This window comes from Bombina bombina, chromosome 5, assembly GCF_027579735.1.
Source record: "Bombina bombina isolate aBomBom1 chromosome 5, aBomBom1.pri, whole genome shotgun sequence".
NCBI lineage: Eukaryota > Metazoa > Chordata > Amphibia > Anura > Bombinatoridae > Bombina > Bombina bombina.
The window spans coordinates 103,754,447-103,777,785 of record NC_069503.1 but is presented as its reverse complement, the minus strand read 5'-3'; the positions used below and the strand labels follow the sequence as shown (position 1 = coordinate 103,777,785).

The 23,339-nt window shown below is 39.3% G+C and overlaps 1 protein-coding gene across 6 annotated transcripts in view; it reads left to right on the top strand.

The window, feature by feature from the left end:
* Window positions 1–7,887: 7,887 nt before the first annotated feature.
* The window catches only part of LOC128660007 (gastrula zinc finger protein XlCGF26.1-like), a 95,078-nt gene continuing 79,626 nt past the window's right edge, over window positions 7,888–23,339 (top strand). The window contains exon 1 of one of the 6 annotated variants that reach the window (XM_053713601.1): window positions 7,888–8,124. The gene's annotated coding sequence lies outside the window, so the exon portion shown is untranslated. Of the gene's footprint in view, window positions 8,192–15,603; window positions 15,911–23,339 lie in introns of those variants that run through there. The other 5 variants (XM_053713603.1, XM_053713602.1, XM_053713600.1 and 2 more) reach the window with 5 other exon arrangements.

The window sequence follows — 23,339 nt, the reverse complement described above, 5'->3', positions numbered from 1 at the left end:
GCCCTTCCTCAGGATCGGCCTTTCAAGGCGAATAATAGACCCAATTTTCGTCCCTTTCGTAAAAACGGACCAGCCCAAAGTGCTACGTCCTCTAAACAAGAGGGTAATACTTCTCAAGCAAAGCCAGCTTGGAGACCAATGCAAGGCTGGAACAAGGGAAAGCAGGCCAAGAAGCCTGCCACTGCTACCAAGACAGCATGAAATATTGGCCCCCGATCCGGGACCGGATCTGGTGGGGGGCAGACTCTCTCTCTTCGCTCAGGCTTGGGCAAGAGATGTTCTGGATCCTTGGGCGCTAGAAATAGTCTCCCAGGGTTATCTTCTGGAATTCAAGGGACTTCCCCCAAGGGGGAGGTTCCACAGGTCTCAGTTGTCTTCAGACCACATAAAAAGACAGGCGTGCTTACATTGTGTAGAAGACCTGTTAAAAATGGGAGTGATTCATCCTGTTCCACTAAGAGAACAAGGGATGGGGTTCTACTCCAATCTGTTCATAGTTCCCAAAAAAGAGGGAACGTTCAGACCAATCTTAGATCTCAAGATCTTAAACAAGTTTCTCAAGGTTCCATCTTTCAAGATGGAAACCATTCGAACTATTCTTCCTTCCATCCAGGAGGGTCAATTCATGACCACGGTGGATTTAAAGGATGCGTATCTTCATATTCCTATCCACAAGGAACATCATCGGTTCCTAAGGTTTGCATTCCTGGACAAACATTACCAGTTCGTGGCGCTTCCTTTCGGATTAGCCACTGCTCCAAGGATTTTCACAAAGGTACTAGGCTCCCTTCTAGCGGTGCTAAGACCAAGGGGCATTGCAGTAGTACCTTACCTGGACGACATTCTGATTCAAGCGTCGTCCCTTCCTCAAGCAAAGGCTCACACGGACATTGTCCTGGCCTTTCTCAGATCTCACGGCTGGAAAGTGAACGTGGAAAAGAGTTCTCTATCCCCGTCAACAAGGGTTCCCTTCTTGGGAACAATTATAGACTCTTTAGAAATGAGAATCTTTCTAACAGAGGCCAGAAAAACAAAACTTCTAGACTCTTGTCGGATACTTCATTCCGTTCCTCTTCCTTCCATAGCTCAGTGCATGGAAGTGATCGGGTTGATGGTAGCGGCGATGGACATAGTTCCTTTTGCGCGCATTCATCTAAGACCATTACAACTGTGCATGCTCAGTCAGTGGAATGGGGACTATACAGACTTGTCTCCGAAGATACAAGTAAATCAGAGGACCAGAGACTCACTCCGTTGGTGGCTGTCCCTGGACAATCTGTCTCAAGGGATGACGTTCCGCAGACCAGAGTGGGTCATTGTCACGACCGACGCCAGTCTGATGGGCTGGGGCGCGGTCTGGGGATCCCTGAAAGCTCAGGGTCTTTGGTCTCGGGAAGAATCTCTTCTACCGATAAATATTCTGGAACTGAGAGCGATATTCAATGCTCTCAAGGCCTGGCCTCGGCTAGCGAGGACCAAGTTCATACGGTTTCAATCAGACAACATGACAACTGTTGCGTACATCAACCATCAGGGGGGAACAAGGAGTTCCCTAGCGATGGAAGAAGTGACCAAAATCATTCTATGGGCGGAGTCTCACTCCTGCCACCTGTCTGCTATCCACATCCCAGGAGTGGAAAATTGGGAAGCGGATTTTCTGAGTCGTCAGACATTGCATCCGGGGGAGTGGGAACTCCATCCGGAAATCTTTGCCCAAGTCACTCACCTGTGGGGCATTCCAGACATGGATCTGATGGCCTCTCGTCAGAATTTCAAAGTTCCTTGCTACGGGGCCAGATCCAGGGATCCCAAGGCGGCTCTAGTGGATGCACTAGTAGCACCTTGGACCTTCAAACTAGCTTATGTGTTCCCGCCATTTCCTCTCATCCCCAGGCTGGTAGCCAGGATCAATCAGGAGAGGGCGTCGGTGATCTTGATAGCTCCTGCGTGGCCACGCAGGACTTGGTATGCAGATCTGGTGAATATGTCATCGGCTCCACCTTGGAAGCTACCTTTGAGACGAGACCTTCTTGTTTAGGGTCCGTTCGAACATCCGAATCTGGTTTCACTCCAGCTGACTGCTTGGAGATTGAACGCTTGATTTTATCGAAGCGAGGATTCTCAGATTCTGTTATCGATACTCTTGTTCAGGCCAGAAAGCCTGTAACTAGAAAGATTTACCACAAAATTTGGAAAAAGTATATCTGTTGGTGTGAATCTAAAGGATTCCCTTGGGACAAGGTTAAGATTCCTAGGATTCTATCCTTCCTTCAAGAAGGATTGGAAAAAGGATTATCTGCTAGTTCCCTGAAGGGACAGATTTCTGCCTTGTCGGTATTACTTCACAAAAAGCTGGCAGCTGTGCCAGATGTTCAAGCCTTTGTTCAGGCTCTGGTTAGAATCAAGCCTGTTTACAAACCTTTGACTCCTCCTTGGAGTCTCAATTTAGTTCTTTCAGTTCTTCAGGGGGTTCCGTTTGAACCCTTACATTCCGTTGATATTAAGTTATTATCTTGGAAAGTTTTGTTTTTAGTTGCGATTTCTTCTGCTAGAAGAGTCTCAGAATTATCTGCTCTGCAGTGTTCTCCTCCTTATCTGGTGTTCCATGCAGATAAGGTGGTTTTACGTACTAAACCTGGTTTTCTTCCAAAGGTTGTTTCTAACAAAAACATTAACCAGGAGATTATCGTACCTTCTCTGTGTCCAAAACCAGTTTCAAAGAAGGAACGTTTGTTGCACAATTTGGATGTTGTTCGCGCTCTAAAATTCTATTTAGATGCTACAAAGGATTTTAGACAAACATCTTCCTTGTTTGTTGTTTATTCAGGTAAAAGGAGAGGTCAAAGAGCAACTTCTACCTCTCTCTCTTTTTGGATTAAAAGCATCATCAGATTGGCTTACGAGACTGCCGGACGGCAGCCTCCCGAAAGAATCACAGCTCATTCCACTAGGGCTGTGGCTTCCACATGGGCCTTCAAGAACGAGGCTTCTGTTGATCAGATATGTAGGGCAGCGACTTGGTCTTCACTGCACACTTTTACCAAATTTTACAAGTTTGATACTTTTGCTTCTTCTGAGGCTATTTTTGGGAGAAAGGTTTTGCAAGCCGTGGTGCCTTCCATTTAGGTGACCTGATTTGCTCCCTCCCTTCATCCGTGTCCTAAAGCTTTGGTATTGGTTCCCACAAGTAAGGATGACGCCGTGGACCGGACACACCTATGTTGGAGAAAACAGAATTTATGTTTACCTGATAAATTTCTTTCTCCAACGGTGTGTCCGGTCCACGGCCCGCCCTGGTTTTTTAATCAGGTCTGATAATTTATTTTCTTTAACTACAGTCACCACGGTACCATATGGTTTCTCCTATGCAAATATTCCTCCTTAACGTCGGTCGAATGACTGGGGTAGGCGGAGCCTAGGAGGGATCATGTGACCAGCTTTGCTGGGCTCTTTGCCATTTCCTGTTGGGGAAGAGAATATCCCACAAGTAAGGATGACGCCGTGGACCGGACACACCGTTGGAGAAAGAAATTTATCAGGTAAACATAAATTCTGTTTTTGTTTTGTTTTTGAATGTCAGAAATGTATATTTGTGAATGTTGAGATGTTATATTGGTTTCACTGGTAAAAATAAATAATTGAAATGGGTATATATTTGTTTTTTGTTAAGTTGCCTAATAATTATGCACAGTAATAGTCACCTGCACACACAGATATCCCCCTAAAATAGCTATAACTAAAAACAAACTAAAACTACTTCCAAAACTATTCAGCTTTGATATTAATGAGTTTTTTGGGTTCATTGAGAACATGGTTGTTGTTCAATAATAAAATTAATCCTCAAAAATACAACTTGCCTAATAATTCTGAACTCCCTGTATATATATACACACACAAAAAGAAAATATATATATATACACACACACACCCACCCACCCACACATATATATATATCTATATATCTATATATATATATATATATATATATACACACGTGTGTGTGTGTGTGTGTGTGTGTGTGTGTGTGTGTGTGTGTGTGTGTGTGTGTGTGTGTGTGTGTGTGTGTGTGTGTGTGTGTGTGTGTGTGTGTGTGTGTGTGTGTGTGTGTGTGTGTGTGTGTGTGTGTGTGTGTGTGTGTGTGTGTGTGTGTGTGTGTGTGTGTGTGTGTGTGTGTGTGTGTGTGTGTGTGTGTGTGTGTGTGTGTGTGTGTGTGTGTATATATAATTCATTAAAATGATGGTGGAGATAAGAATCTGAAATTAAAATCCTCCATATCACTAAAGTAAATCAATATAAATTGTTGCACAGGACATGAGCACATCTAGGCAAGTGTCACCGTTTGCTTTCACCCAAAAAAACTCCATATACACTGTTGCCAATGCACTAGAGGATTCTGGGTGAGATATGCAAATTAGATATACAACATCTCAGATTTTTTGCTCCAATACTGTGTTAACACACAGCAATTAAATGCAGCAATACAGAAATCACTGCTAGACAAACTTGTTTTGTTCTTTTTGGAACTCTTCAGTAGCAGATAGATTTCAGATTGCTGCTTAGGTAGAGCTTATTTCAGGATTAAATAAAAATTCATTAAAATAATGGTGGAGATAAAAATCTGAAATTAAAATCCTCCATATCCCTAAAGCAAAACAAATGCACTCACAGGATTTTTAGTTAAAGAAAATTCACAAATTTAATAGAACGTTTTTAGGTAAAACTTCCCCTTCATCAGCATCATAACACTGTGACAAACCCACACTTAAATACAGAAAGTGGAGTACAAAGCTTAATAACATTATACCAAACCTGTGTGTACACTCAAAAAAGCGCCAAAATTACTGTGTACGAACGCAAATTGTGCGTTCCAATGCAATGCAGACAGGAAGCGAATATCAACAACGTCACTTCCGGTATATCGACATACAGATATTACATCAAAATAATTGTAATTAAATTATAAGGGTGTAGGGCAATACAAAATGAAAACACACAAAACCTGCAGTAATACTTTCTTTTTAACTCATAAGTGCCCTATGTAAGCCTCATTGTTAAGTGTTAAAGCTCAGCTGTTAACGCCACTGCACATAAGCCAAAAGTGTTAACTTTATCTTATAACGATGTGATGAGTAAATATAGACTACTGCCTTAGTAATCATACTTTACATGTGTCCACTTCTAAAGCATTAGTGTAGGCTCACTGGAGCACAAGATGTATGTTCCACTACACAGAGAAACCGGAAGTGACGCAACTTGACTACTTCCGACAAGATCCAACCTGTGCAAATGTCCATGTTGCTTGTCCAAAAAAACTTTCTCTACCATACTCATGAAAGTGTGAATCACTGTGTGCCAAATATGTGAGCGACCCAAAGTGATGTATTTGAGTTTTATTTAAAAAGGAGCATTGTTATGCTCATTACCAAAACTAAACCTGGAACAAGTTACAAATGGTGTAGTGGTTGCAATATTATATAAAACCAGAATGCACAACCTTGATCTTATCTTACACTTCCCCATATACCCTGTGCATGCTATCATTTGCTCATGAAATGGTTGTAATAAAATTGAGATTCACTCTCAGAAGGAGTGGAATACATGCGGACCGTATAATGGAGTACAGAGGAATGTAACTCTATACACATCTAAAATACAATTAGTCTTTTTGGCGTAATAGGACATGTGTAAATCATAATGCAATCAATGATAGGTATGGGATACAGCACCTGTTGATTTTTTGTCCTGTGGCAAGGAATAGGACTAGCCAGGTTCCAATGTAATGCTCAAACAAACGGATTTCCAGCCTCCAGGATATAATAAAAAGACCTTTATTTTCTTTTCACAGGGACCATTAACAAACAACAACGTTTCAAACCACTTACTGGTTCTTAATCATGTCTCATGATTAAGAACCAGTAAGTGGTTTGAAACGTTGTTGTTTGTTAATGGACCCTGTGAAAAGAAAATAAAGGTCTTTTTATTATATCCTGGAGGCTGGAAATCCGTTTTTTTAATCATAATGCAATGACATGATATAAAGAAATAGGTACTACATATAGTGTACTAAGATTAAACACTAATGAAATAGAACACACATTAAAATCTCTGTTTGGATTGCTAAAAACAAAAAAGGTGTTACTGTTGCATCACTAATGCCCAATGGTTATTGAGCTCTCATATAGAATCTGTGTACATTCTTCTCTCTGCCATGTGTGTGTAACTATGTACAACCATCATTTTCTTCAATATGGTACAGATAACCATGTTACACACACCACCAACACCAACACCTTTATTTTAGATGTGTATAGAGTTACATTCCTCTGTACTCCATTATTAGGGTATATGGGGAGGTGTAAGATAAGATCAAGGTTGTGCATTCTGAGTTTATGTAATCTAGAAACCACTACACCATTTGTAACTTGTGCATAACGATGCTTCTTTTTACATAAAACTCATATACATCACTTTGGGTCGCTCACATTTTTGGCACACAGGGATTCACACTTTCATGAGTATGGTAGAGAAAGGTTTTTTGGAGAAGCAACATGGACATTTGCACAGGTTGGATCTTGCCAGAAGTAGTCAAGTTGCGTCACTTCCAGTTTCTCAGTGTAGTGGAATGGACATCTTGTCTCCAGTGAGACGGCCTACACTAACGCCTTAGAAGTGGACACATGTAAAGTATGATTACTAGGGCAGTAGTCTATATTTACTCATCACATTGTTATAAGATAAAGTTAACACTTTTGGCTTATGTGCAGTGGCGATAACAGCTGAGCTTTAACACTTAACAATGAGGCTTACATAGGGCACTTATGAGTTAAGCAGGAAATGTTACTGCAGGATTTGTGTGTTTTAATTTTGTATTGCCCTACACCCTTATAATTTAATTCCAATTTTTTTGATGTAATATCTGTATTTCAATATACCGGAAGTGACGTTGTTGATAATCACTTCCTGTCTGCGTTCCAACACTGTAATTTTGGCGCTTTTTTGAGTGTACACACAGGTTTGGTATAATGTTATTAAGCTTTGTACTTCACTTTCTGTATTTAATTGTGGGTTTGTCGCAGTGTTATTATGCTGATGAAGGGGAAGTTTCCCCCGAAAACGTTCCATTAAATTTGTGACTTTTATATAACTAAAAGTCCTGTGAGTGCATTTGTTTTGAGGAATATTTACTATATTTATGCACCCAGGCGGATGACCATTGGAGGGCAACACTGTAGATTGGACTGTTGAGATATATATATATATGTATTTATACGTTGATTGGAGTAGCCGTTATAGTCCAATGATTTAGATATCAAAATAACAAGAGTATTGTATTGAGCAATGATACTTTTTTATTGCACTAACTATACATTTAGAAGTTGACAAGCTTTCGGAAGTAATTCCTCCTTTTTCAAGTCTGAAGCAATACTGACAAATTCAATGGAATTTACAGATTGTATCTTAAAACACAGGATGGCTTAAAAAAAGAACAGAAAGTGTTTCAGAGGTCTGAGTGCAGGGAGAGGAGGGGGGAGTCGTAAAAATCATGAGGGGGGCTTAGGTGAAAGAGGCAGACAGTGTCCAATGTAGAAGAACAGACAGAGGAAATATATAGTTTTACACAGAGCATATACTGATATAAAGTTATAAATCAACATGCAATATGTTTAAAGATGTGAAATTATGTATACACGAGGAGTATAAATAGTAGAAAACGAAGAAAGGAAAGAAAGAAAAAAAGGGAATAATAATAATGGCAAAGGTGTGGACATAGGCTTACATGTGTCCCTATGTTGTCATGGTTAACCAATTCTGTACTGTCTCTTTAAATTGTGACTATAAGTTAGTCCATCCCCCTACCTACTTTGCTTAGTATTTTGTTTGCAGCTGTAACTTCCTGTTGTGCACGCTGCAGCACCAAGCCTCTAAGCTCATTTTTTAACAGAAGCTGGAGCGTCTCTTATTACAGTTCCTGTGGCTGCCTCTCTCAGAAAAGGATCAACAGTCTCTCTCATAGCCGCAGTAAGTCTGCATTAACCGCATGAACTGTGGTCTGTGATCTCTGATGCAAAACCTCTCAGAACAGGGCTTATCCGACACTGTAAATTTCCTCTGAACTCCAAGCAAGTAAGTGCTGTTATATATAAATCATTTTCACACCGAGAATCTGCACAGTTGATCAGACATCAATCAAGTAAGCTGTTGTATATAATTGTTTTCATCTCAGTGAGACTGCATTCCTTATGGACATTGTATCTAACTCTGGCAATCTTCTCTAACTGAAAAGACGTTACATTGTATCTAGCTCAGTTATTCCCTACTGTGTTTGTATTTGTGTGAACGCTCAACATGTGAGGAATGTGAGCAAGTTTATTCCTGTTTATATCAGCACATATATTTGATCTTTGCATGAATACTTTAGAATGTCTTGGAATACATTAATGTGGATAACAATACAGCACTTATAATCATTGTTTTTACTTACTAATTATTTGTGCGAAATATACCACATATTGAATTATTATCTTATACGTGTAATTGGATATTATACCCTATTCAATAATTAAAGCCCTGCATATAATACTTTACTCATTGTGTTTGTTACACTTGCAGATTTCATTTAATTTGAAGCCTTTCATTTCAACTCGTAAAGTTGACCCACAGTTGATGATCAAAACAGAGGTTGTATTTTATTCTGATCCTGATAACTTGTGAAACTGTGTGGCTCACTAAGCAAAGATTCCCTCCTCCTGTTTAAAACCTTACATAATAGTAAGCCAATTAAAATTGGAATCATAGAGTTGTCTGAACTTACCAATCGTGTCAGTGCATTATCACAAACCATGGATTTACTTATAGAAGGACTCAGGGAGATTCAATCAGAAAACCAATATTTAAGAATGTTTATTATAGAGAACATTAACAACAGGACTGTTCCATTAGATACAACACCAGATCCCCAGGTTTGCCCTTCTGAAAGGTTTTCTGGGGACAGATCACAATTTAAGGATTTGAAAAATTCCTGCTTGCTTTATTTCTCCCTAAAACCAAAGACAGACCCCACAGAGAGAGCTAAAGTTTTGACAGTCATTTCTTACTTAAAGGGTGAAGCCAAATCCTGGGCAACCAATTATTATGAATCTAATGATCCCATATTGGATTCACTGAATTTATTCTTTGAAACAATGTCCACCCTTTATGACAATAAAAATAGAGTACTGCTGAAAATGTTCTAAAGACTTTAATGCAGGGCAAAAGACATGTTCTGGAATGAGGCAGCCCTCGGGTATCAGTTCAGAATAGGACTATCTGAACTGGTTAAGATGAGCTTGCTAGATCTGAACTGCCAACAGCATTAGAGACTCTTATGTCACTAGCTATCTCCATTGATTGCTGTATCTGTGAGAGGAGAAATTAAAAGGGATTGTTGGATTCAAACTGTAAAAAATATCAACCTACTGTTTATGCCAATCCACCACAAAAATCCTATTAGGAACCCATGGATATAGTCTTTACTATAGGTCCCCTCAAACCAGAGGAGAAAATGAGGAAAAGGATCAATAATTTGTGCCTTTATTGCACTTCAAAAGAGCATGGAGTAAAATATTGTCCCATTCTTTTAAAACAGAAGGGTAAGACAAATGATACAAGAATTAGCTATACCACCCATGCTAATGTTATTACTCATTGTAGTATTTCTGTTTTTCTACAGTGGGAAGCTCAAAAAGTGGAGACACAGGCAATTATTGATTCTAGAACACTTGGAAACTTTATTGACATTAAATTCACGCAGTTGTATAATATACTACTACTTAAGAAAAATTCACTCACAATCCGTGTAATTGATGGGTATTTAATTTCCTCAGGTCCAATAACACAACATACAATACCATTACGACTTTAAACACATTCTGGTCATTCTGAACTAATAACTTTTGACGTTAGAGCTTCTCCTCTCTTTCCTTTAGTTTTGGATCTTAGATGATTACAAATACATCAGCCAAATATTATTTGGAAAGACTCTCATGTTGACTTCAAATCAGACTTTTGCAATAAAACATGTTCTTCTAATAATCACATTCTTCAGACTACTATACAACCCCTTCCTGAATATTATGCTGATTTTTCTGACGTTTTCAACAAGATTCAGGCAGAATCATTACCACCACATAGGTCCTATGACTGCTCCATCGATCTTTTGCCAGGCTGCACTATCCCATAAGGGCATATATATCCCCTCTCTGAGCCAGAATTAAAATATCTCATAGAATACTTAAAGGAAAATCTGAGAAAAAGCTTTATAAGACCTTCCATCTCTCCCGCCGGTGCTGGCATATTTTTCATGCACAATAAAGATGGATCTTTAAGGCCTATAATAGATTATAGGGAACTTAATAAGCGCACAAAGAAAAATAGATATCCTTTACCCTCATTCCCGAGATAATTGAAAGGCTCCAAGGTGCAACTATTTTCACCAAGTTGGACCTAAGAGGTGCCTACAACCTTATTAGAATTAAATCAGGTCATAAATGGTTAACAGTGTTTTCGGACAAGGTTTGGCTTGTTTGAATACGTTGTTATGCCATTTGGGTTATGTAATGCCCCTGCCACTTTTCAGTGCTTCATTAATGACCTTTTTTGTGACCTTCTTGACGTATGTATGGTGGTGTATCTTGACAACATTCTTATATATTCTAACACCCAACAACAACATACACAACATGTTAGAACTGTTTTACATTGTCTAAGACAAAACTCTCTGTATGCCAAACTTGAAAAATCTATAGTTAAACCATTAGCTACATTAACGGGTAACCACCCAAAATTCATTTGGACATCTCAAACTGAAGAAGCCTTCAAGAAATTAAAGAACAGTTTCACAACTGTTCCTATCCTCCAATTACCTAACGACAAGTTGCAATACATCTTAGAAGTGGATGCTTCTGACTATGCCATTGGGGCTATTTTATCACAGCGCAAGTCTCCTAAAGATCCTGTTCACCTAGTTTCTTTTTTCTCTAGAGTGATGAGTCCCTCTGAAAACAATTACCCGATTGGCGAAAAAGAACTTCTAGCAATAAAAAGCTCTTTGGAGGTTTGGAGGCATTTACTAGAGGGCACAACATATCCCATCTTGACTTATACCGATCATAAAAACCCAGAATATCTTAGGTCAAGCAAAACCTTAACTTCCTATCAAGATTTGATTTTCATATTACATACAGACCCGGAAGGAAAAATGGGAAAGCAGATGCTCTATCCCGAAAAGACCTAAGACCTATCTACTACCCATTAATAAATCTGTCATACCTCTGGATAGATTCCTAGGATTTTCTACTGATAATATGTCCTTGTTCCGCTCTTCCACTCTATAGTCAACCTACCTCCTTCCAACAATCATACAGTCATACTTGTAGTGGTGGACATTTTCACTAAAATGGCCCACTTCATTCATTCACATTCATTACCAACAGCAGCTGAGACTGCTAAACTTTTCCTGCAATTCATAGTCAAATACCATGGTCTTCCTGACACAATAACTTCGAATAGGGGGTCTCAATTCACCTCTCGGTTCTGGTCCCAATTATGTACCATTCTAAATATACAACACAGACTCAGCACTGCATATCACCCCCAGATGAATGGGCAGACAGAGCGAACAAATCAAACTCTGAGAAACAGTGCCTTAGATGTCATTGTACATCTTCACAAGATAATTGGTCCACAATCCTGCCAACAGCGGAGTTCGCGTATAACAATTCTGCTAACACCTCCACTAAAGTCTCCCCATTTTATGCCAACTACAGATTTCATCACAGGTATCATTTATATCCTAGAGAGGAGACACCTTCACCACTAGTTAATGACACTATCAATGAACTGGCTCAGGGATTCACTTTAATTCAAGATAACCTAAAAAAAGGCTCAAGCAAACCAGAAAAAACATTATGATCTCAGACAATGTAACGCACCTGATTATAAAATTGGGGATTTTGTTTGGCTCTCTTCAAAATATCTGAACCTTCATATCCCGAGTAAAAAGTTGAGTGCTCTCTATTTGGGTCCATACAAAATTATTAAAGTGGTTAATATGAATGCTGTCACATTAGATCTTCCAAACTCATTCAGCGTTCATCCTATGTTTCATGTATCTCTACTCAAGCCCTATACTCCAGTCTGTTTAGCTGTACCTTTTCCATAGCTATCCTCTTCTGATAACCAGGTACCTGAGTACGAGGTACACTCCATTCTGAACTCCAGATATTACCGCAACAACCTCCAGTACCTCATCCATTGGAAGGGTTATGGTCATGAGGAAGACAAATTAATTAACAAAACTTTAAAAAAACATTGGCACTTAGTGCAAAGTACCCGAATATCCTAGGATAATATATAGGAGAGCAAAAAATCTGAAAATCACTTTAGCTCAGAGTGAGTTAAGACCAAAAAAGACTCAGAGTCAAGAGATAAATCTAGAAGGAAATAAAATAATGGGCTTCTCCCCATGTTTTGGTTGTCGTTCTTGCAAATACAGCTGCAAATTGAAGGAAATAGACGTAAATAACTTCAAATTTAAAATTGAGGACACTATTAGGTGTCAGGATAAAGGAGTTATCTATATTATTGAATGTTCATGCAAAAAATATTACATAGGGGAAACGACTAGAACCCTTTGGGAAAGGATCAGGGAACACCTTTCATGTATTGATAGGGGAAACCTTGATACACACCTATACTCACACTTTAGAGAATTTCACAAAAATAACCTTAAACATTTCAGATTTTGGGGCTTATTAAAAGTAAAACGAAATTGGAGAGGGGGCAATTTTGAAAAACAACTCTTAAAATTAGAAGCACAAATGATCTATAATATGGACATGCTACATCCAATAGGATTGAATTCAGAGCTAGATATCTCCCCTTTCTTATAATATGTCTTCACCTAGTGTTTGAATACATCATACTCCATCTTATTCTATTACACTTCATATAGGTTTATAATATATCCTTACAGGTTCTAACTGCACAGACCATTCATTAGACATGTGCGATTCGATTCGGTTCGGTTCGATTCGGAAATTCAGAAAATTCTGCAAATTCTGAGATTCGGATCGAACCGAATCTCCGAATTAAAATAGTGGCGAATCTACCGAATAAATCCGAATTACTTCGGATTTATTCGGATTTTTTCGGTAGATTCGGATGACCATGGATTACACTAGTATTGTACAGTATATTAGGTTATATCACTCTGCTATGGGTAACACCTAATGTACAGTACATAATACTAGTCTAATCCCACCTAACACTTACCGAAATTCCGAATTTCCGAACCGAATCGAACCGAATCCAGCCGAATTTATTAGAATCCGAATAAATCCGAAACAAATCCGAACTGAATTTATTCGAATCCGAATGAATCCGAAACAAATCCGAACCGAATTGATTCAAATTTTTCCGAATTCGAATCGCTCCGAACCGAAATTAGAAAAAATCCGAATCGATCCGAACCGAACCAAATTTTTTCGCCATGCACATGTTTACCATTCATCCCTTTCCTCACCGTTCATTACCTGGCCCTGTTTGGTCTTTTATTAAAAAAGATACTTCAAAAGATACGTTATACAGTGCATATATATATTTATGAAATATATATTTTGATACGTAATAAGGGATTTCCTCCTTTAGATTGAAACCAAGTTTTCCTCCATACCACCTTAGATATCTCCCCTTTCATATAATCTGTCCTCGTCAGGTGTTTGAATATATCATACTCCATCTTACTCCACTACATCCCATATAGGTATATAATATTTCCTTAAAGGTTCTAACTGTACTGACTGTACTGACTGTACTGACTATTCATCCTTTTTCCCCACCGTTCATTACCTGCCCCTGTTGGGTCTTTCTTTATAAAGTACATTTTTGAAATATCTTTTTCAATATGTAATAAAGGATTTCCACCTTTAGATTGAAACCAAGTCTTTCTCCATTCCACCTTAAATTAACTGAATTGTATACCCAATCAGAAAAGTTGGAAGTGTTTAAATATTTCCCTAGGTGACACAGACAAACATGTCTTGATAAAGCCTAAGGGTGAAACACGTTGACCTTGATATTGTTGTCACCTTGTATCCTGGCTTATTGTGCAATCAATAAGGATTTACTCTGACCTAAGGAATCACTACCTGCAATAGGAATCTGCTGAATAGTTTCCTTTAGGTACTATTAAGAGTCATTTAGTCGCTACTAGCGACTGCCAAGCCTACAAGTTATTGTGAGTTACTACATAGTTCTCTTCACTAATAAAAGGAATTGCGAAGTCCACAAAGTGACCGAAGACCATTTAGTCACAGCTAGTAACCGCCAAGTTTATTTCCATTGTCCCCCAGGACTTACTTTCTCTGTTAGGAAATAGGGGACAAGTACTGAGGTTATATATCCTATATATTCTCAACATCCTATTTTACTAGGATCTCCTGCAACACAAAGTGTCTCTGCATATCCAACCATTGATTCGGTTTTCAACATTGCAACAGTGACGTCAGAGAGATCATGTGAGTCTTTCATAAAAAGCCGCCTTCCGTTAACAGCCGGTAACGCCAAAATGTACACAAGCCGCTAGATCTGTCCACAAAGAGCACATTACATTTGTTTCCTCTCATCAGTGAGGACTTCACTGGAACTAATTACGGACACTTCAAGGTACCTTCATCTTATTTTAATAGCCACAGGCCTTGGCTACATTGTATTCATTAACTTTTTAAAGCATAAGTGACTTTTAGCTCATACCAGGCTATTTTAGGAGCCAATTTATGCTACAAGGGAGACGTCCCTTTTCCATTTAATTGTTTTATGTATTTTATTAAATTGTAATTAATTCTCTTCTCACCCTTGATAGTTGTTCTTTGTTTATAGAACACATTATATCGATCTTTTACTTTGCATAATTGTACATTTATATTTCACAGTGTCCTCCTTAGGCAATTATTTACATAAGTATTTAACACACATTATAGTTATATTGTATATTTAGATCTGTGCTTTTAGCGCTTTATTCCCTTTTTACACTTTGACATAATTTTGTTTTCTTTGAGAGGAACACACTAGTTTAGCAGGGTCCTCATTTTCCTTCAGCGCTTCTTCTTTTCTTTCTTTACGTTAATATGAATGCTGTCACATTAGATCTTCCAAACACGTTCAGAGTTCATCCTACATTTCATGTATCTCTACTCAAGCCCTATACTCCAGTTCGTTTAGCTGTACCTTTTCCACAGATATCCTCTTCTGATAACCAGGTACCTGAGTACAAGGTACACTCCATTCTGAACTCCAGATATTACCGCAACAACCTCCAGTACCTCATCCATTGGAAGGGTTATGGTCATGAGGAAGATTCCTGGGAGCCCTCTACCAATGTCACAGCTCCCAGACTAATTTTCCTTTTTTACCAACGTAATCCCGACTGCCCCAGGCCTTGAGCCATGGAGTGGCTCCTTGAGGAGGGGGTTCTGTCATGGTTAACCAATTCTGTACTGTCTCTTTAAATTGTGACTATAAGTTAGTCCATCCTCCTACCTACTTTGCTTAGTATTTTGTTTGCAGCTGTAACTTCCTGTTGTGCACGCTGCAGCACCAAGCCTCTAAGCTCATTTTTTAACAGAAGCTGGAGCGTCTCTTATTACAGTTCCTGTGGCTGCCTCTCTCAGAAAAGGATCAACAGTCTCTCTCATAGCCGCAGTAAGTCTGCATTAACCGCATGAACTGTGGCCTGTGATCTCTGATGCAAAACCTCTCAGAACAGGGCTTATCCGACACTGTAAATTTCCTCTGAACACCAAGCAAGTAAATGCTGTTATATATAAATCATTTTCACACCGAGAATCTGCACAGTTGATCAGACATCAATCAAGTAAGCTGTTGTATATAATTGTTTTCATCTCAGTGAGACTGCATTCCTTACGGACATTGGGGCATATCTATCAAGCTCCGACCACTGCTCCATAACCTGTCCGCCTGCTCTGAGCAGGCGGACAGACATCGTCGGAAATCAACCCGATCAAGTACGATTGGGTTGATTGACACACCTGCTGGCGGCCTATTGACCACGAGTCTGCAGGGGGGCGGCGTTGCACCAGCAGCTCTTGTGAGCTGCTGGTGCAATGCTGAATACGGCGAGCGTATTGCTCTCCGTATTCAGCTAGGTCTGTCGGACCTGACCCGCACTGTCGGATCAGGTCCGACAGACCTTGATAAATAGAGGCCATTGTATCTAACTCTGGCAATCTCTAACTGAAAAGACGTTACATTGTATCTAGCTCAGTTATTCCCTGCTGTGTCTGTATCTGTGTGAACGCTCAACATGTGAGGAATGTGAGCAAGTTTATTCCTGTTTATATCAGCACATATATTTGATATTTGCAGGAATACTTTAGAATGTCTTGGAATACATTAATGTGGATAACAATGCAGCACTTATAATCATTGCTTTTACTTACTACTTATTTGTATGAAATATATCACATATTGAATTATTATCTTATACCTGTAATTGGATATTATACCCTATTCAATAACTAAAGCCCTACATATAATACTTACTCATTGTGTTTGTTACACTTGCAGGTTTCATTTAATTTGAAGCCTTTCATTTCAACTCCTAAAGTTGACCCACAGTTGATGATCAAAACAGGGGTTGTAATTCATTCTGATCCTGATAACTTGTGAAACTGTGTGGTTAATTAAACTAAGATTCCATCCTCCTATTTAAAACCTTATATATGTATAAAATACTTGTGATAATGTATGTGGAATCCCTGTACAGCAATGTTGCCCATAAAGATGGTATTGATGCCTCCTTAAATAAAATATTTACAAAAATGTGAGGGGTGTACTCACTTTTATGGGACACTGTATACTGTATATACAGTGTATATATATATATATATATATATATATATATATATATACTGTATGTATGTATGTATATATATATATATATATATACTGTATGTATATGTATATATATATATATTCTGTATATATGTCTCTTTATATTTATTAGACATGTATGATTAGCGTATCTATGTTGTAATTGCTTCTGTCCCACAAATGTGTATTAAATTTGTATGTTGTGTATTGAATGTACCTGTACTGTTTTTTATGTAAATTTGTATAGGGAGTGTCTGCAGTATCTGTGTGTGAAAATTTGTTTTTCTGAATGAGTGCCTGTTAGTTTTCTATCTCTGATCTGTGCCTGTGACTTGAATGTATGAGTGTTTGATGTGTGGGTTTGTGTATATATTACTGATATAACTCTTAGGGGTCAATTTATCAAGCTCTGTATGGTGCAATGATAAATGCCGACAGTGTATGCTGTCGCCATTTATCGATGTGCGGCAGACATGATTTGCTATAGTGGATCATGTCTGTCTGCACCATGATAAATTTACCCCATAGAGTGTTTGGTTCTGTTATTGAAGGCCTGTTTGCGATATATGTCTATAGAGAGATGAATGGGGCCAAGAATGTGGTTGTGTGGGTGTTGATGGTGCTTGCATGCAAGTGGATATTTATGGGTGCTTTTGTGTGTATGAATGTGAGTGGCTGTAAGCCTATGAGACTTAGTTTAGCAATGTGGTAAGTGGAACACAGATATTAACATTGTAATAATGTAAAAATAGGTAATGTGACAAGTGTGGATGACCACCTACTACTAAGTAGACAGTTTAAGTACCCACCTTGCTTTAGCCTGATTCCTGCTTAACAAGCATACACCAGTAGTATATGTGTCCATGCTGAAGGTGGGCAGGATAGAAAAAATAAGTTGCAAATAGCGAGGTATCTATTTTGCAGAGGAGGTCTTAGTGCAATTATAACCAAACAACAAGTGGAGGTAACAGGTTCAATGTAAGCTAGATATGAGACAAGATAAGTATACTGAGGTGACTTTGGTTGGTACAGTTATGGTACTCATGACCCTTGGCAAGTGAATAAGAGAAACACGTCTAATCCACTGTTTTGCTGGAGGCTGTGAGACTGCAGATTCTGCTAGAAGAGGGCCGTGTCTGATGACGTCTCTCTCCTGTGAGAAGGAAATCACCTGACAGACGCATGTAAGCACAGAGGGAGACAAATCAGGATTTTTTCTTTTTGCATAATCTTATTTTTAATGTCAAAACATCGTATCAACACTGAACCATTGATTGATTGATTTGCACTGACATCACCAACATCACTTTGGATTTCAGAATTGACACTATTTATTATTCTTTTTTATCTTTTTTTCACCTTTTTTCATCTTTTTTATAACACATTTTTTGGAGGGATCTCATCATCTTTTTATCATCATTTTTTTCATCACATAGAGTGAACACACATTTTTCACCACTTTTTTCTAAATTGTTGTATTGGACACTGATCGCACCTAAATCTTGATATTTTTTTCTCCTGCACAGTATTGGATTACAATTAACCCTATACTACTTACCAGGAGCATCTTACATTTACTGGACTCAACCAAGGTGTTAATCACATACAGATACCCAGCATAAAAAGGCTATATCATCAGCCACTGACTCTATCAGTATTTATAATTGTTTTTGTTATTATATTGTTTTGTTTTTATTATTATATTGTATTGTATTTTACCCAACACTATAATTTGCTATCATTTGTAACATGGATCCATGAACAACTAACAGTGTATATTGCTCTTTTATTGCTCTTTTTTAATTCATTGTATGGAATAAATAATTCTTAATTTTATATTCTACCAGCTCATCTTAGCCTATTTTGGCGTTCCCTACCCTACCCTCAGCCTTCTTTTGGCGCTCACCTCTACTTTGCATAGCTCTGAAATATGGCCAAACTGGTGGCAAGTGGCATCTTGGCAGCTGCACGCTTGACTTTTCTCAGTTCATGGGCAGTTATTTTGCGCCTTGGTTTTTCCACACGCTTCTTGCGACCCTGTTGACTATTTTGAATGAAACGCTTGATTGTTCGATGATCACGCTTCAGAAGCTTTGCAATTTTAAGAGTGCTGCATCCCTCTGCAAGATATCTCACTATTTTTGACTTTTCTGAGCCTGTCAAGTCCTTCTTTTGACCCATTTTGCCAAAGGAAAGGAAGTTGCCTAATAATTATGCACACCTGATATAGGGTGTTGATGTCATTAGACCACACCCCTTCTCATTACAGAGATGCACATCACCTAATATGCTTAATTGTTAGTAGGCTTTTGAGCCTATACAGCTTGGAGTAAGACAACATGCATAAAGAGGATGATGTGGTCAAAATACTCATTTGCCTAATAATTCTGCACTCCCTGTATATACACATACACATATATATTATGAGCACAAGTTAACCTGCACGCAAACTATTGCAAAAACCTTTGTGAGCCACTTGTAATCTAGCCCAGTATTAGTTGGTCATCTCATATTAAAGGTCCATTATAGTAAAACAATTACATGCATGTTAATTTAACACTAGCAACCATTTAATTCTATGTGTTTAACCCCTGCTGGTAGAAATTCTGCTGGGGACCCACAGAGCTATGCAGGTCCCAAGTGGAAATGACCTGCTCTAATGAATTAGAGCATGTCATTTTTTGACTGTAATGGCCCTTTAATATTGTCTTCTAATCAAATGAACAACATTACAGAAGATACATTTGATACCAGTGCATTTTGCAGCATGTTTATGTTTGCAAAAATGTTTTGCTAAATTGGAATAGAAGATTTTTACATTCACACATGCTGTTAGCAGTAGAATCACATAGACCTTAACTGTCAGTGTATAGCTATCACATATATAGCAGTTAAATTACCCAGTGCCCTAAACACACTATATAGCATTGAGAATTGGCGTTGTATAGAACAGGCTAAATATAGCTGGAACAAATAACTGAGTGGCATAATTACATTTACTGAGATGTCTAATGTTGGGCTTATGGAAGAACAAGTATAACTCCTTAGTGAATTTGATGTTACACTATATATTAAACCCCTCAGCCCCTCAGTCTGTTCTATAAAACCATATGTTTCAAATCTATCAGACGTTACAGCACCTGTTAAGAGACGCTTATCCTGTCACTATGACAACATGCATCCCCTCCTCCATATAGTAAATGTATAATATCACAAGGGATTCTTATGCTGTTTCTGACAGCATTCCATTTTCTTCTATATTAAATTATGCCACCCTAGCCCATATGTACAACACACACTACCACCATGGGGCTACTACATTTTTCTACCTTACCTTTATTAATATTATTTTTCCCCTTGCTTTGCCTAGAGCTCTGTTCATTTTTAAAATAAAATAATCAGTGCTACTATTACAAATTTTGTCCAGCTGGTTTATGGGTGCTAAATTAATAAATGGCACTGAACAAATTTCTAAGGCCACAAGGTCCCAAAAAATGCAATTTCATAACAAATGTCCTTCTATTAGCTCAAAAATGGAGCCTTGCCTGCAGATAGATATCACTTGGGGCATAGGTATGTAGGCTAAGGTTGGACTCTAGTCTCATAAAATCAAATGAAGTTGCCTGAACAGTAAGTGAAAACTTTTCATGACATTTGTTAAATAGACAGCAAATTCTAACATGGAGCTGGGAAGGGGACAGGGTCCAGACTAGATAGATCCTTCCTTATTTGGAGGAGCGGCTATGTTTTAAACAGTCTGTTCTGAGGGCTGAGGCCATACACGGCTCTGCATTTCCTACTGTGCCCCCCAATGCAGGTTTGTCTCTATGACAACCCAGCGCGGCTCTCTTATCTCTGCACAGCTGGTGTTCCGGGCAGGTGCAGGCATGGTTTGAGCGGTGCAGTCTCTGTAGCCCATTCTCCTCCCCCACCCAGACTTACATGGTTACGCTGCCTCAGATTCTATAGCTAGCTGTCACATCACATATCACATCGCAGTCGCACTACAAGCAGGCTGTGTGTGGCCCCCCATAACCTGATCTGTCAAGACTCCTTCACCTGGAACTCCGGCTGCCTGCCTTTCTTACATCACATGATCAAATCCACCACGGCAGTAACACAGTCATCCTGCCAATTTCACACGTTCCGGTTGTGTGATACTTGATTTGTTGTTTTACTCGTCATGGACTACCTGGTCCTGGTGCTCTGCTGCTGCATAAATCAGTGACTCACTACTACTGACTACACGTGCAGTCAGTCAGGAGGCGCTAATGTGAGCGCCAAAACGGCTTAGTTTTGGGCAGCTGAAACTAGAAGTGAAAGTTGAAACAAACAAACAAAAACAAAAAAACACGCAAAAGAAAAGTATTTTAATGTGCTGAAGCTGGGGGGCCCCCCTGAGGGGCAGACCTCAGGGGCCCGGTCGCAGTCGCGACTTCTGCACCACCGGTTGTTCCGCCCCTGTATGTGTCTGAGTTTGTTTTTGTACATATCTGAGTGTTAGTGTGTAAGTCTAAATATTTGTGTGTGTCTGCGTTTTTGTATGTCTGAGTCTTTGTGTGTGTGGATCTGAGTGTTTTTGTATGTGTGTTTGTGCCTGAGTGTTTTTGTGTGTGGGTCTGAGTGTTTGTGTATTAGTCTGAATGTTTGTGTGTCTCTATGTTTGTGTTTGTGTGTGTCTGAGTGTTTTGTATGCGTGTGTGTGCCTGAGTGTTTTTGTGTGTATGTCTGAGATTTTGTGTGTGTGGGTCTGAGTATTTGTTTGTGTGTGTCTGAGTTTTTGTGTGTGTGGGTCTGAGTATTTGTGTGTGTGGGTCTGAGTTTTTGTGTGTTAGGGTCTGAGTGTTTGTGTGTTAGTCTGAATGTCTGTGTGTGTCTGTGTTTTTGTATGTGTGTGTGCCTGAGTTCTTTTGTGTTTATTAGTGTTTGTGTGTGTGTGTGATTCTGTGGTCTCTATTTATCAAGGTCTGTCAGACCTGATCCGACAGTGCGGATCAGGTCCGCCAGACCTCGCTGAATACGGCGAGCAATACACTCACCGTATTCAGCATTGCACCGGCAGCTCACAAGAGCAGCTGGTGCAACGCTGCCCCCTGCAGACTCGTGGCCAATCGGCCACCAGCAGGGGGGTGTCAATCAACCCGATCGTACTCGATCGGGTTGATTTCCGGCGATGTCTGTCCGCCTGCTCAGAGCAGGCGGACAGGTTATGGAGCAGCGGTCTTTGTGACCGCTGCTTCATAACTGCTGTTTCTGGCGAGCCTGAAACACGGGGCATCAAGCTCCGTACGGAGCTTGATAAATATGCCCCTATGTGTGTGCGTGTGTCCTGTGTGTACCATGCAAGCCACAAAAAAATCCCCCCAATTTTTTTTTAACTAAACCATACATAAAAAATCTCAGCAAATCTTCTTAGGACCGCTGTTACTTAACTTCTGCTTCAGGCAGAACTGAAGCGGAGTGGGTCTGAAGCAGCATCCGCTACTTCATAAATCGACCCCCATGAGTTTCCGCACCGGGTGACACCAACCCTAGTGATGCCACTGAGTGTTGTTCCATAGAATAACCGATCCACTACACGAGATAAATCAGAGCACGTATAATGGAGAAGGATCAATCCAGCAAGTATTTAAAGCTGCAAATATTGTGGTCATCCCAAAAGAAGGGAGAGATCCTACACTACCGCAGTCATATAGGCCACTGTTAAATGCAGACTACAAGATACTAATGAAGATAATCACAAATAGACTTAACAAAATCATACCGGATATTATAAGGAGAGAACAGGTAGAGTTTATTCAGGGCAGATCTTCCACGACACATATAAGAACAATTCTGCACATTTTAGAAAAATATAGAGCAACCAACCAGTTAGAGGGTAGCAAGGATCCACCGGAGACCTTACTGCTGTCCTTGGATGCAAAGAAGGCCTTCGATAGGGTCGAATTGGACCCATATGCTGAGTACACAGGGACGATTTTAACAGCTCTTTTTAAAATTTCATTTAAAGTATAGTGAAAAAAATCTCTACAGAATTAGAGGAATAATATGAATTTCCCAACAGCTAATACACAGATATGGACCACTTCTGTACAACAGATAACTGTTCCTATGTACAGCATGTGAGGGGGAAATAAGGTTATCAGATGATTTCTCTTTCCAATTTACATAGAAAAACTGAAGTCATTGTAAAACAAACAAACACTCTGAGGATGGACATTATGGTGCTGAATAAATAAAGGTCTCAGGGATGGAGAAATTATTTAAAGGGATAGTAAAGTCCAAATTAAACTTTCTTGATTCAGATAGGGGGGCATATTTATCAAGCTCCGTATAGAGCTTGATGCCCCATATAGAGCTGCTGCTCCATAACCTGTCCACCTGCTCTGAGGTGACAGACAGAAATCAAC